This window comes from Aotus nancymaae, unplaced genomic scaffold (assembly GCF_030222135.1).
Source record: "Aotus nancymaae isolate 86718 unplaced genomic scaffold, 86718_ANA_hifiasm-v0.15.2.pri h1tg000019l, whole genome shotgun sequence".
Taxonomy (NCBI): Eukaryota; Metazoa; Chordata; class Mammalia; order Primates; family Aotidae; genus Aotus; species Aotus nancymaae.
Window position 1 is genome coordinate 3,899,313 of NW_026988431.1, and position 13,899 is coordinate 3,913,211.

The window sequence follows — 13,899 nt, forward strand, 5'->3', positions numbered from 1 at the left end:
GCCTGTTTAAGATAAATTTCCCTACATTCCCTCGTACCTGCTCCTTGCCCTCTGCCTCAGAGTTATAGAACAGCTTCTTCAGCTTTTCTTCCCCGGGGCTCTGCAAAACCTTCCGACTTTTCAGAAGGTTTGCGTCCTTTCCCTGTAGTTTTTTTCCCACCACTCTGACGGATCCCCTACATCACAAGAAATATTATTACGTGGGAAAGTTAAAGTACCAAACAGTGAGTATGTTATAGTCCCTTACATTTATGTTTGTATAATTATTTCTGGGAAAACGCATACACACACAGAAGAAACTAGTAATAGTGATTGTCTACAGGGAAAGCAATGCTTATATTTTATGTTTCAGACGGTGTATTTTGAATACTTCATACTATTTAAAAATGCAATAAAAACATAAAATAGAGTAAAATAATCATAATATTACTTTAAAAATTACTGACTGTAAAAGGAGTAACTATTTCAGACGATATGTTGTTTCACTGCAGTAGCTAGCTATTTTACTATGTACGTGTATCCTGTAACGTTGTGAACCTCAAATATATACAATAAAATTTATTTTAAATTAATTTAAACACATATTTATAATGATTTTATGTATGTATATCCATATATAGATTTTACATGATTACGAACAGAAGAAACTACCACAAATTAGCCTAAACACAGCTCGAGGATGGTGTGGGTGATTAAGTAGTAAGCAGAGAGAGAAAGAGAGAAAGCATATCCTTTAAAATTTTTTCACATTTGTTTTATGAACTTTTTTTGGTTAAATAATGTAGTTTATGTGCATATATGTCTAAAGTTGAAAAAAGTTTATAATGACTGGTATGAATGTCCATTCATGATAAACTGTTTTTTTTTTTTAAAGTTTGCCAAAGTGAAAAACAGTGTTTTTGAATTTTGTGAAAACCAACAAGGAAAAACTTCCTTGTATGTGTGTATATATATTTCACCAGCATATATCCTCATATATATGTATGTATGTATCCTGGCTATGACTTTTAAGGATGAAAGAGTGAAAAACTATGCATACTCAGCCATTACCAGTGATCTTTTCAGTAGAATGGCGTTGCAGAGAAGGACGGACATCGAGTTGATTAGCTTTGCCTTTGCGTATCTTTAGTTCACGTGTTATAAACAAGAGTATATCCCTTTCTTTTTGTGTGTTTGTTTTGAGACAGGGTCTCATTCTGTCACCCAGGCAGAGGTGCAGTGCAGTGGTGCGATCACAGCTCAATGAAGCTTCAACTTCCCTGGCTCAACAGATCCTCCCACTTCAGCCTCAAAAGTGGCTTAGGTAAGATGATTTTTCTTTTGGAAATGGGGATCTCACTACATTGCTCAAGCTGGCCTCGAATTCTTGGGCAGAAGCAATCCTTCTACCTCAGTCTCTTGAGCAGATAGGTACATGCCTTCACGTGTGAATGATTTCTAAATCACTTCCAACAATCACCTTATGATTTTATTGTACTTCTTAAAATCAGCAAACGAAGAACGGTGGGATTTTAATAGAAATGCATTTGTCTCTGTTAGTCCTGATTTGGTTATTTGAAGCATGTGCAGTTGCTGATGGTGGTGTTGAGTGGGCATTAGCGTCAAAATGCTCTCAAATTCATCAGAATTTTGTGAATATATCAGAATTCCTTTTAAGGGTAAGTGCACCAATATCCAAGAGTTCTTGTGTGTGGTCTGCTACTTTTTCTGCCCTCTAAAATGCTTTTCTCTCATTAATATCTAGAAATGATTACATCAGACAAAAATGTTTTACTAGGTTACAATCCAAGTGGATTGTACTTTATTTAAAAAGAGTGAATTTGTATAGATTTCTTGATCTGGGAACTGATATTTTCCGTCTTATGACTTCATAAATTTCGCCAAATCAAATGAACACAGATAAACCTGTTCTTCCCCAAAATGAGATACAATGAAAGACAGGTGCTAGTAACTGCCTTATTTGGTGGTCAAGAGCAGAGGATTTTAGAGTAAAGCAAACTTGCGTTTTAGTCTGATATTTACCTCTTACATGTTAGGTGACCTTGACAGAGTTGACTTATTTTATCTCTCTAAACTTTAGTTTCCTTATTTATATAAATGAGGAAAATGCTGTTCATTCATAGAAGTGTCATTAGGATTCCATGATACGATATATGTAAGTCACAGGAAGATTAACTGAACTCCAGGTACTATTGTTATTATTGACTACTACCACTGCTCTTACTACAATTACAGTCATCTAGTCCATGTTGTGACTTTATAAATTTCCCCAAAATTTTCTAGTATCTTTTAACAAATATATCTTTATTATATAATATAGTCATTTAGTGTAGTAGATAAATCTGAATATAAATGTTTTATATATAAACAGATATATTCATGAGTATCCATGCTACTCATGGTACCATATAAATATTCAAAAAAATGTACTGTTTATTATAAAACAAAAGACATTACACATATAGTATACATATACTGTATTCTTATATATTTATATGAGAGAATGACAGATGGGGAAATTGGCCTGCTCTAGGTTCCTTTTTCTCTGCCAGAGTCATCTTTCCCAGGTCATATAGTTGCTGCTATTTATTTATTTTTCACACACTTGAATTTAAAAAAAGAGACAGAGAGAGAAGGGAAGGAGGGAGGAAGGGAAGAAGGGAGGGAGGGAGTGAGGGAGGGAGGAAAAATATTAGCAAAAGTCAACATGTTTGGGCATATAGTGATTTAAGTTGCTCTGAAGTTCAGGTCTCAGAAACATGGATTCCTGAAGGAAAGTGTAAGTAAGAGAGGGGAATTTAGGGTGAGCCTTGAGCTCTCCATCCCACAACACAATGTTGCTGATGCAGCTTCTACAGCAGATGGAGAAAAGCAGGGGGCTATTGGCATATTGATGTCATTGTCTACCAGTCTGACCTACTCAGCCTTGGCAAGCTGTTTACAGCCAGCAGGAGGAAGTATCATGCATGCAGGCTGACTGTTCTACTATGACTTCAATTGGAATCTGGGTTGGCCAGATCATTTAAGAGCTGCACAAACTACAGTTTGGCATGATGTATCTAGACCCGGTTGGGGTAGAAGAAGGTGAAGGATGGGAGTGACAACCAAGAGCCACTGTTTTGAAAGGGCATAGGGAGGCCCTGCAGATGGGGCTCATTTTCCAGTTTCATAAAGATATTACCTTATTTTTTTAGACTGAAATTTGATAAGGGAATTTTTGTGGAACTGAAAGTAAAATATAAAAATCCGAGATTTAATTTTTATTCATGGATAATAGTAAAACAATGTTCAAGATTATAATTAGCTGCCAATCAATATATAGTGCTTTAACTTCAAAATTATTTATAGGTGCATCATCACCTATGATATTCGTTACCACCCTATTACCCATTAGTCCCCCTTACAGAAGTAGAAATTGAGGTTCAGATTATGCATGAGACTCAAAGTCATTAAATACGCAGTAACTTCAAGATGAGGATTCTAAGAAACTAAGATAAAAAAGAAATAATAATACAATGTATTGAAGACATTAAAAATTACTTCCTGCTCTCTGTTTCTTAGAATTCCCCCAGAGGCAGAGTCTGAGACAAAGATTTAAGCACAGGTGGCTTATTTGGAAAGAGATTGTTGGAAGACATTTCTCCACAGGGGTCTTACATTTCTATACATCTTGTGAGCAAAGCCACTGTCTTTGATCTGGAGTATCTTTTCAAGGTTGTTTATTTAGCAAAGAACCTTGGGAGATACGGATAGTGTCTCCCTTCATAGAAAAAGAATGCTTTTGTTTTATTTTGGTTTTGCTTGTCTTTTTACTTAACAATATAGTAAAGATGTCTCACTCTGAAGTGATAGTTCATCTCCTATAACATGACCCGAATGTGCAGATGTCACCCGGTTTTCTTGGGGGTCATGCTGTGAGGATTGGGGCTTGGGAAACAGACTCCTGCACTAATGCTCTGGTTACTGTTATTGCTATGAGTAATAAAGCCCTTTGGGTCTGACCCAGGAATCTTGTAACTTTTGCCAGCTTTCATGGTACTGTGCTAAGCTAGTTACTACCTCACTAATAGAGTAAAATCTGATACCCTTTATAGTCTTGCAGTGACCCCAGGAGGCACCAGTAGGGGATTATGAAAGTAAGACATAGAAGGAAAGCAAGACAGTGAGGATGTGTTTGTTGAGCACATGCTATGGGGAACTGAAGGCTGGAACATCGGAAGACTATGTAGACCATGCCTTAGCTATCCCCACCCAAGGGTAAGGGAGCAAGATGAGTGCTGCTCCAGATGGTTACCTCTCTGTCTTATCTGGCCGTGTGTGTGTGTGTGTGTGTGTGCACGTGCACACATACATGCACACATGCACATTTATCCATGTGTTTATACATGTGCCAGCAGGGTACAGAGGCCAGAGAAAGCCCTTAGGAATAGAGTGACAGGTAGAAGCCATTGATTGGATATTCATGGGAATGATGAATGTGGAGGTGACATAGGAAGGGTACCAACATCACCTGGTACCCTTTGGCCCAAGTGGTTTTCCTCAATTTCTAGGCCTCAGCTTCCCTCTAATGTTCTTACAGATCCTTAAAGATATATTTCTCATTGTCTGTCTGTCTTATAAGTCGGCCAAGTTATGATGAGCACAAAGGTAAAGAGTTACTGAGTTAGGCTATTTAATGCCTTCCACTTAAGATTTCTTGGATAAGGGATCCTTGCCTAGAAAGAGTTTAATATTTTGGCCCTGAGCCAGGAAGAGTGATGAGATGAACTCTTAATGTAATATTAGCATTGTAAGTCAGTAGATTATTGGTCTTTTAAAAAGTGTAGCCTCCTAGGAAAATTTAAAAAAACAAGGATTCCTGATAGAGTTGTGTTGATATTAAGAACATTCCAAAGACAAGCTTCTGTCACTGGGCTATATTCTTGCCACATACTGGCTGGCTCTGCTGATCAGATTTACAGTTCTTCCACTGACTGGTTAGTGTGTCCCAATCCAGTTTCTGTAATAGCTTCTGAATCTTAAGCCCATCCACCACAAGCAGAAGTTTACACAATGACAATGTACAGTATCTATTTCTCACTTCCTCTGAAGGTATCAATAGGCAGGAAATGCAGAATTTTATTCAGTCAGTTTTAATTTACTCTACAAGTATGTATTGAGTATCTCCTATATGCATGACATTGGGTCCTGGGGAAGGCAGGCTCTTCCCAGAGCAACCGTGCCTCTTAATTCTGTAGCCCAGAAGGGCACTCTGCCCATCCTCTTAGATATAGGTATTTCAGTCATAAGGTGTCAGCTACTTTATTCCATAATCTCTAGGGAATATTAGGTTTTGTGAGTAGTTCCCTCAAAGCCTCTGATCGCTTGACTTATGATAAGAGGAAATACCCCCGCTTCATCTACAACAATGGTCTCTCTCTAAAGGAATTTTCTAATTTTCCAAATTGCTAATGAATCCTTACCCTTTTTCTCATATAACTTGGAGAAGTAATACTGATATAACTGCCTTAAAAATATGTATTAAGATACACTGCATATTCCAATAAAATGTACGCATTTGAAAGTTATAGTAATCAACCTTGTAATCACCACCACAGTTGCAGTATAGAATATTTCCATACTCCAAAAATTCCTCTCATGCCCCCTGTCACTTAATCCCCAGTCTACTTAACCCCTTCCCTCTTGTCCGCAGGCAACCACTAATCTGCTTTCTATCATATTTGATTACCCAGTCTAGGATTTCATATACATGGGATCACAGGGTATATATTCTTTGCTGTCTGCCTTCTGTTCCTACAAAAAGCTTCTGAGATTTATTTTGCTTTGCTTTGTTGTATTTTCCAGTAGTTTGTTCATTTTTTATTGCCGAGTAGTTTTCCATTTTACGGATACACCACAGTTTATCCATTCACATGTTGATGGATATTTTCTTTGTTTTCAGCTTTAGGCTATTACGAACAAAACTGCTGTGGACATTTGCTTAATAGTCTATGTATGGGCACATGTTTTCATTTTTTTTAGATAAATATCCAGGATAGAAACTGCTAGGTCATAGGTTAAGTATATTTTAACTTTTAAGGAAATTTCCAATTTTCCAAACAAATGGCATAACTAGTTTATGACTTCTCCAATTTGCAAGTGCTGCAGAGATGCAAATGCGGTTTAGTATTTTGCTTTCAAATGTGGGGTTGCTCAGCTACTATTATTTTTAATTTGAGGATTTTAGATGATACTTTAAAATAACAGAAACATTTCTATTTAACTAACATATCAATGCTTAATTTAACTTTTTTCCTATCTAATACCAGAATGAAATATTTGAGAGGCAGGAACTATGTCTTATTTCTTCTTTGTTCTTCCAGATACTGTACCTGGCCACATAGTAAGTTTAAAAAAAAAAAAAAAAAAAAAAAAAGCAAAACAGTTGAAATAACCTTCAAAGGTACTATCTGAACACTAAAACTATAATTATTTTAGTTATTTCTTTCATTGTCTGTAATTTAATAGTTTAGACTTCAAGTTAGTAAAATCCATAAACCCAAGTAAAAAACAGCAGTACTTTGTATTCACCATTTCCTCTCTGGCTAGCTATAAGAAATCTTTTCAGTTCCCAAGCAGAATAAAATAACAAGGCAAAAGGGAAAAGAAAGAACAGTCATCAAAGGCACATTTTTTTCCCCTCTATTCCTATCTTCTGGACCTCTGAGGCTGCACCTTGAGTTTGAACGTGTATTAAAATTGGCATGAAGCCATTTTCCTCCCAGGCTATAATTTCAGAAAGCCTTGTCTGGGAAGAAATGACCTTTCAGCTACTTCAAAAGCAGCTCCTCCCTTACACCCTATGATGTCAGGGCTGACTGGGACTATGGCAGGGCTCTCAATTAAAAGGATAACTTCTAAATAGTGTCTCATCATGTCACCTCAGGCTTGTGATGGTGACCTCTGTGGCTAGAGGGAGAATTGTGGCTACACAGGAGTCAAAGTTACAGTCATGAGTTTGGAAATGAACAGAAAAATGAAAAGGAGAATACCACCCCTTTTTAGTGGAGAACTTTTTCAGAATGTGAAATGCAGGAAGCTCTGAATATACCTAGAGTACTCCAATTGGCTTCACACAAGTGGTAGCTAGCTTGTGCTGGGCTCTACTTCCCAAGCCTTGTCCTGCAGCTCTCTGATCCAAAGGGCACTTTGCCTTTTGAAGATCAAAGGTATCTTTGGGAATATGTCTTTATTTTTTCCCTCAGCCCACTTTCCCTTATTCAGTCTTCTCTGATTATATTTCATCTAACACTCTAATGCACCCTTTGGGCTTTAGAATAAAGTAAGGAAAGGTAGTTCCTGAGGAGACAGAAAGTCTTGTCACAATTTGATCTATCGAGATAAGCCATCCATTATCCTGTTTTGACAGTTCTAGTCAAATGCAGCTATTTAGTGTTCTATCACATGTAACACTGACAGATGTATGGCCCTCACCGGCCTTCTCATTTAAAAAAAAAAAAAAAGCAAAGGCAGATGCTTTTATTTTACAAATGTGGGATGGAGGATTCTAACCAGCTAGACAAGTGCCTAAAGTCCGTTAGGAAAAATGCTGAAAGGTTCTATTACTCTACTCAGATTTCTAATTTCCAGATCTGTGGCTTATTCGACACATGCCCATACAAAGGCTTGTATACAAATACCTAGTTCAGTGAACTTCACAAAGAAAATTGGTTAACATGTTAATTTAAACAAACAAACAAAATACACCTCATTTTAACCTCACACTAAGCCATACATTCTAGAAGTGTAAAAGAATCAAGGATCAAAAAATTAAGCTGTTTTAAACAGAATCTGACCTCAGGTGGGGAAGAGGGTGAAAAATTAAAAGCAATGGAAGTAAGCACAAATAACAAGATGAATTATAATAGATAAGTCTACAAGCAACCATAAAACTTTGTGTGAAAGAGCGTAAGAAATAGTAGAAAGCTATTAATAAGGCTTGCGGTGTGAATGCAGTAAAATGGCAGGGTATCATATTTCATAAAAACAAGTTGCATGTAGGCTAAGTCTATAGTTTAAAAATTAAACATGCATACATACATGTGTTATATACATATTGATGTATATCACCAGTAACACATGTATGTATGCATGTTTAATTTTTAAACTATAGAATTATGTTAATGCAATCATAGCAGCTGCAAATTAATCTAATTTATATATATATAAGATTCTAGAATAAGTTGAATTATATTAAATGATTCTGATTGATGCAACCCATCTCTATATTTAGCCAAATTGTTTTAAGGTTTTTATTATTATGATGAAGGTTTTCAGAACACTGGCTCAAATACCTATGTGTTTCCATAGGACAAACTTCTAGAAGTGGAATTGCTTGGCATAAAGTTCTGTAAGTCGTAAAATGCTTCCTGTGTACTCTCCAAAATAACTTTCACAATATGGAGCAAGAGTACAATCCCACCAGTAAGACATAGTTATAATTCCCCAGGACCTCACCCCTACTCCATTGTGAATATAAGGTATTTCCTCATTTTATTGTAAGTTTTAGTTGACCCTTGTGAAGGCAAACGTGGCTACTGACATACTTTGCCCATTTAAATTTTGTGTTTTAAATTTATTTTTTGAACTGTGTATGTTAAGAATTACAGTTGGCTTCAATTAACAGACTCTGTCATACAGTGCCTTAAATAAAAAGAGATTTTATTTTTCTCATATTAAAAGAAGTTGACACTCAAGCAGCTTCTCCATTTCCATTCATCCATCATGGTGTTTAGGCTCTTGCTTATTGTTGTAAATTGGCTATGGCAGTCCTATAAATGTGCTCCAGGTAAAAAGAGGAGGAAGGACAAAAAGCAAAAAGGGTGTGCCTGCTGATTTCGCGCCATTTTGAAGCTCTGCCCGGGACTTCCACTCACTTCCTATTGGTCAGAACTATGTCACATGACAACTCTTCTCTGAAAAACAGGCCGGAAAGTAAAACTACATGCACATATTACCTCCCAGCAACCACAAAATAGATAAATAAATGAAACCAGGTCTCTCGTAATAAGAAAGGAAAGACCATGAATACTGGATTGGCCACCAGTCACCTCAGCCACATTTCAAAATGTGTTTGCTTTTTGAAAATAGACTTTATCATTTAAATGCTATTTATTGTTTTATTAACATATATTCATTAAAATTTACATTTTTACTTTTACTATTGCTCTCAAATTTTAAAATCTTTTTATTTAGAATTTTTTTTCTCTCCCATTGTGTCCTTCTATTTCTGTGTAGTTATATTCGTATTGTTCAGATTTCTGGTTTTTTCAGCTTCTATGTGCGTAGTAGGATTGTACTTTCCATAGCTTTGCGTGAAGCGTGTGACTTAGTCTGGTTAATAAGCTCTGAATAGAAGGGTATTTTCAATCTTACATATATAGATATCTATTTTCTCACCTTTAATCTCTACTTGTGTATCTAGTGATGATATTATCAACTTAGGTTGCAATAACAACCCCCAAATCTCCTTGGTTTAAAACTACGAAGGCTTATTTCCGCTCCCCCCCCATACTGATTGCCTGAAGTGGACAAGTTGGGCATTCTTTGTAAAATTGTTCACCAGCTCTTAGTGATTTCTCATCTGTTTGCACTGTCATTTCATTGGCCAAAACAAGTCACATGATCATACTCAACTTCTTGAAGAGGTAGAGAAATGCAATTCCACTATACACAGAAGATAGAGAGTCATTTGCCAGAAATTAGCAAATAAAAGTATAGGATTTTCAGTTATAATTGAATTTCACATAAATAAATACATTTTAGAATCAATGTGTCCTGTGCAATATTTCAGGAATACTTATACCTAAGAAAAATTTTTTTTGTCTGAAATTCAGGTTTAACCGGATATCCTTTATTTTTATCTGCAAACTCTAACAGATAATTATAAATATTTAGTGAAAAATCACTGGTGACTATCATAGCCTCTCATTCTTCCTTTCTCTATGGCTTAAGGAAGAAATATTGTTCGTCTCTCTCCCTTCACCAATTAAAGTTTTGCAGCATTCCATCAAATACGTTTATTTAGGAAGTCTTGTGTTTCTCACTCCTTTCACTAGTTAATACATTTTTATTGAATTTTAAAATGTTTTCCATTGCCTTCATGACAGTTTTCATTTGTGAGTCATTTTCATGTAACAGTTACAAACTTGGAAATTTTGAAATTCTGATTTTTCCTTTTTCGTGCTTAACTTTTACAGATATAGCATCTAATGACTATACTAATTTCTAGTCTCATTTTAGGAGAATACCAATTGCAGAGTTTTCTCTAGTTCTTCTCACTTTCATTACAGTCTCTTTTTATCGTATTAATAAATTTGCTTTGATTCACAGCTTTACGTTAACTTAATCACTATCCATTAAATAATTTAAACATAGTTTTCTCTTTTTTAACTTTTATTTTAGGTTTGGGGGTACATTTGAAGATTTGTAACATGGATAAGTACATATCAAGGGGGTTTGTTGTACGTATTATTTCATCACCCAGGCATTAAGCTCAGTGCCCGGTAGTTATCTTTTCTGCTCCTGTCCCTCCTCCCACTCTTCCCCCTCAAGTGGACCCTAGTGTCTGTTATTTCCTTTTTGGTGTTCATAAGTTTTCATTATTTAGCTCCCACTTATAAGCGAGAACATGCAGTATTTGGTTTTCTGTTCCCGTGTTAGTTTGGTAATGATGATAGCCTCCAGCTCCATCCATGTTCCCACAAAAGACATGATTTTGTTCTTTTTTTATGGCTGCATAGCATTCCATGGTGTATATATACCACATTTTCTTTATCCATTCTGACACTGATGGGGATTTAGGTTGATTCCAGTTTTTTGCTACTGTGAATATGGCTGCAGTGAAAATCCACGTGCATGTATCTTCACGGTAAAATGCTTTCTATTCCTCTGAGTGTATACCCAGTAATAGGATTGCTGAGTTGAATGGTAGATCTGCTTTTAGCTCTTTGAGGAATCACCATACTGTTTTCCACAAAGGTTGAACTACTTTGCACACTCACCAATAGTTGCAACCTTTCCAGCATCTGTTACATTTTTTTGACTATTTAATAATTGCCAATCTGGTGTAAGATGGTATCTCACTATGGCTTTTATTTGTATTTCTCTAATTATCAGTGACATTGAGCTTTTCTTCATATGCTTGTTAGGCGAATGTATGTCTTCTTTTGAGAAGTGTCTGTTCATGTCCCCTGTCCACTTTTTAATGGGGTTGTTTTTCGTCAGTTTGCTCATGTTCCTTATAGATGCTGGATATTAGACCAGCAGATGAGTAATTTGCAAATGTTAATTTAAACATAGTTTTTAAATGTCTAACTTTTTTTTTTTTTTTTTTTTTTTGCTACTTGTTCATTCTTACAGAGAAAGATTTGTGGTATTTCTGTTTGGTTGGTTGGTTTTTGGCATTGGGATTAGAGGTGGGTGTTATAAGAGATAAAAGGGACAATTTAGAAAATCATTTAGTAAATATGGAGGAAAATGGAAAAGTTTATTATTAATAGGCTTTGCTTTTGTTGCACAAGTAGAGGTGGAGTAAGGGGTCAGAGAGGTGTTTTTGTTTTTGTTTTTGGTTGTTTGGCTTGATTTGGCAGTAGAAAGTGTGGTTTTCTGCGGAAGCCTTCTTTCATTGTGTGTTGGCAGCCCTGTTAGGCAGGCAGCTCAACACTTTTTCTCTGGCATGCTGCCCTTTCCTGGAGGCAACTTTGGCATTTCCACTGGTGCCGTATACAAATACAGTATGTGCCATCCTGGTCCTGCTTCCTCTAGCCTTGGAAACCTGTGGCATGTCCCCAGGCTGGTTGAGATTGAAATGTCTCTCACTCACCTTCCTCCTCACACTCCCCCTTAGTTCTAGGCATACTTGCACAAATTAGGAATGACAATGATAGCCTTCAGTTCAATATCCTTCTAATTACCTCCTGCAAGCAGGAGATAGGGCACAGATCAGTTATTTTCTTCCAAGTTCGTGTCATTTGAATCAGAGGTGGATTTTGGAGTCACCAAGTTTTGCAGAATGCTGGGGATACATCATTATGGAACAAAAATCGCACTGAAAACATTAGAAAAAGAGAAAACTTCATTTACCAATATTCCCCTTGGGGAGATGAATCTGGATGTTGAGAAAGAATACTTTGGATAATCTGATTGGAGTGGGGATTAAGTGCACAAGAAACCTACTCAGGTAAGATGATCACCCACAGCAGCTCCTGGCATGATGGGATCTCCTATTAACTGGTGAATGGGATGTTCAAGCTGGAAGATGGGGGAGACTGAGACTCCATATTGCCCCTCATTAGCTCTCCGATCCCCTGCGCCTTTCAGACAATCCCTCATGTCCTTTATATATAAATGCTTATCAGATATTTAAAAAGTATGGCATTGAAGGGGCACCAAATAACCAACCTGTCAAAGGTTATCAGGTATTTTGGTGTGGCCCTTATCTGCATTCTGTATTGCAAAAGTTCCTTCAAGTTTCTGGCCTGTGGCTGAGATCATTTCTCTAGCTGCTAGGCTGTTAACAATCCCCCAGCTTTTCTGTTGCTATATTCACATGGACTTTCAGTTAATATCTGAAGATTTAACCACATGATTTTTTAGGTTGCCACACTATTTGGATCCATCCGTTTCCAAGTTTTAAAAATCTTGGCTTTCAAAAAAATCTTGACTTTCATATAAGACTTCACACACTTTTCTGATCAAAAAATAAATTTGTATAGTTAAGCTGAACTTCTAAGGACATGATGAGATAGCTGAAAAGTTTTATGTGGGTGGTACCTTAGGGAGAAATTATAGGTGTGCCTGGACTTTCATGTTACCAGATTTGTTATGCTCCATCACAGAGGTTTAAAATCACCCAAGGTGGTTTGATTTCAGAGTTGGTTTTTATATCAAGTGCACCAAAAGCACCCAGAGAGAGAGAATACTATACTACAATTACAACAGCACAAAAATCCATTGGAATGGATCTGTGACAATTGCATGATTAATTGCATGTGACAAATGCTGGAGGTTTGCCATCAGTAAATTTCCTCCAGCACTTAAATCACTTTTCGAGTTAAATAAACCCAAACCACTTTTGAATGTTCTGATACTTGCATAAGTCAAAGAGTTGGTCTGAATTTTTCTCAGAGCTCTTATTGTCACAACTCTACTCAGGATAACTTTGTCCATGATTACATCTCATCATCCCTCATTGTATGCTTTTCACTCTTTTGTCATGTAAACTGCTATGGTGTGAGTATTTGTGATCATTCCAAAATTCATGTTGAAACTTAGTCATCAATATGATAGTATTAAGAGATGGACCCTTCTCAAGGTGATTAAGACACGAGGGTGGAACCCACATGAATGGGATTAGTAACTTTATAAAAGTGCTGGAGGGAATAAGCTAGACCCCCTTTTGTCCTTTTCCATCTCTTCTGCCATCTGAGGGTACTGTTCAATTCCTCTGGAGGACACAAAGTTCAAGGTGTCATTTTGGAAGCAGTAACTCCAGACACTGAACCCATTGGTGCTTTAATCTTGAACATCAAGTCTCCAGATCTGTGAGAAACAAATATATGTTCTTTATAAATTACATAGATGTAATTTATAAAGATTATAAAGATGTAATTTATAAAGTTTATAAAGATGTAGTTTATAAAATTTACTCAGATGTCTTTTAATAGCAGCAGGAATGCTAATCCATTGACCCTTCTGTCATATCCTCAGGAGCCTCTTCTCCTCTTGGCGAGGGTGGGGGTGCTCTGCTTTGGGTGCCATGAGACCTAGCAGACTCAGCTCACCGCCCCCTCTCTGGCAGTTTGTCCCCCATTGTGATAAAGGGCAGCTTCACCCAGCCACCCCTGCTTGAAAGAAGCT

At 36.7% G+C, this 13,899-nt stretch overlaps 1 long non-coding RNA gene across 1 annotated transcript in view; it reads left to right on the forward strand.

Moving 5' to 3' along the window:
* Positions 1-88: 88 nt before the first annotated feature.
* LOC105705598 (uncharacterized) overlaps positions 89-13,899 on the forward strand; it is a 105,379-nt gene continuing 91,568 nt past the window's right edge. Inside the window, exons 1-2 of the long non-coding RNA XR_010343434.1 lie at positions 89-224; positions 1,184-1,303. This is a non-coding gene — a long non-coding RNA (uncharacterized LOC105705598). The remainder of the gene's footprint in view (positions 225-1,183; positions 1,304-13,899) is intronic.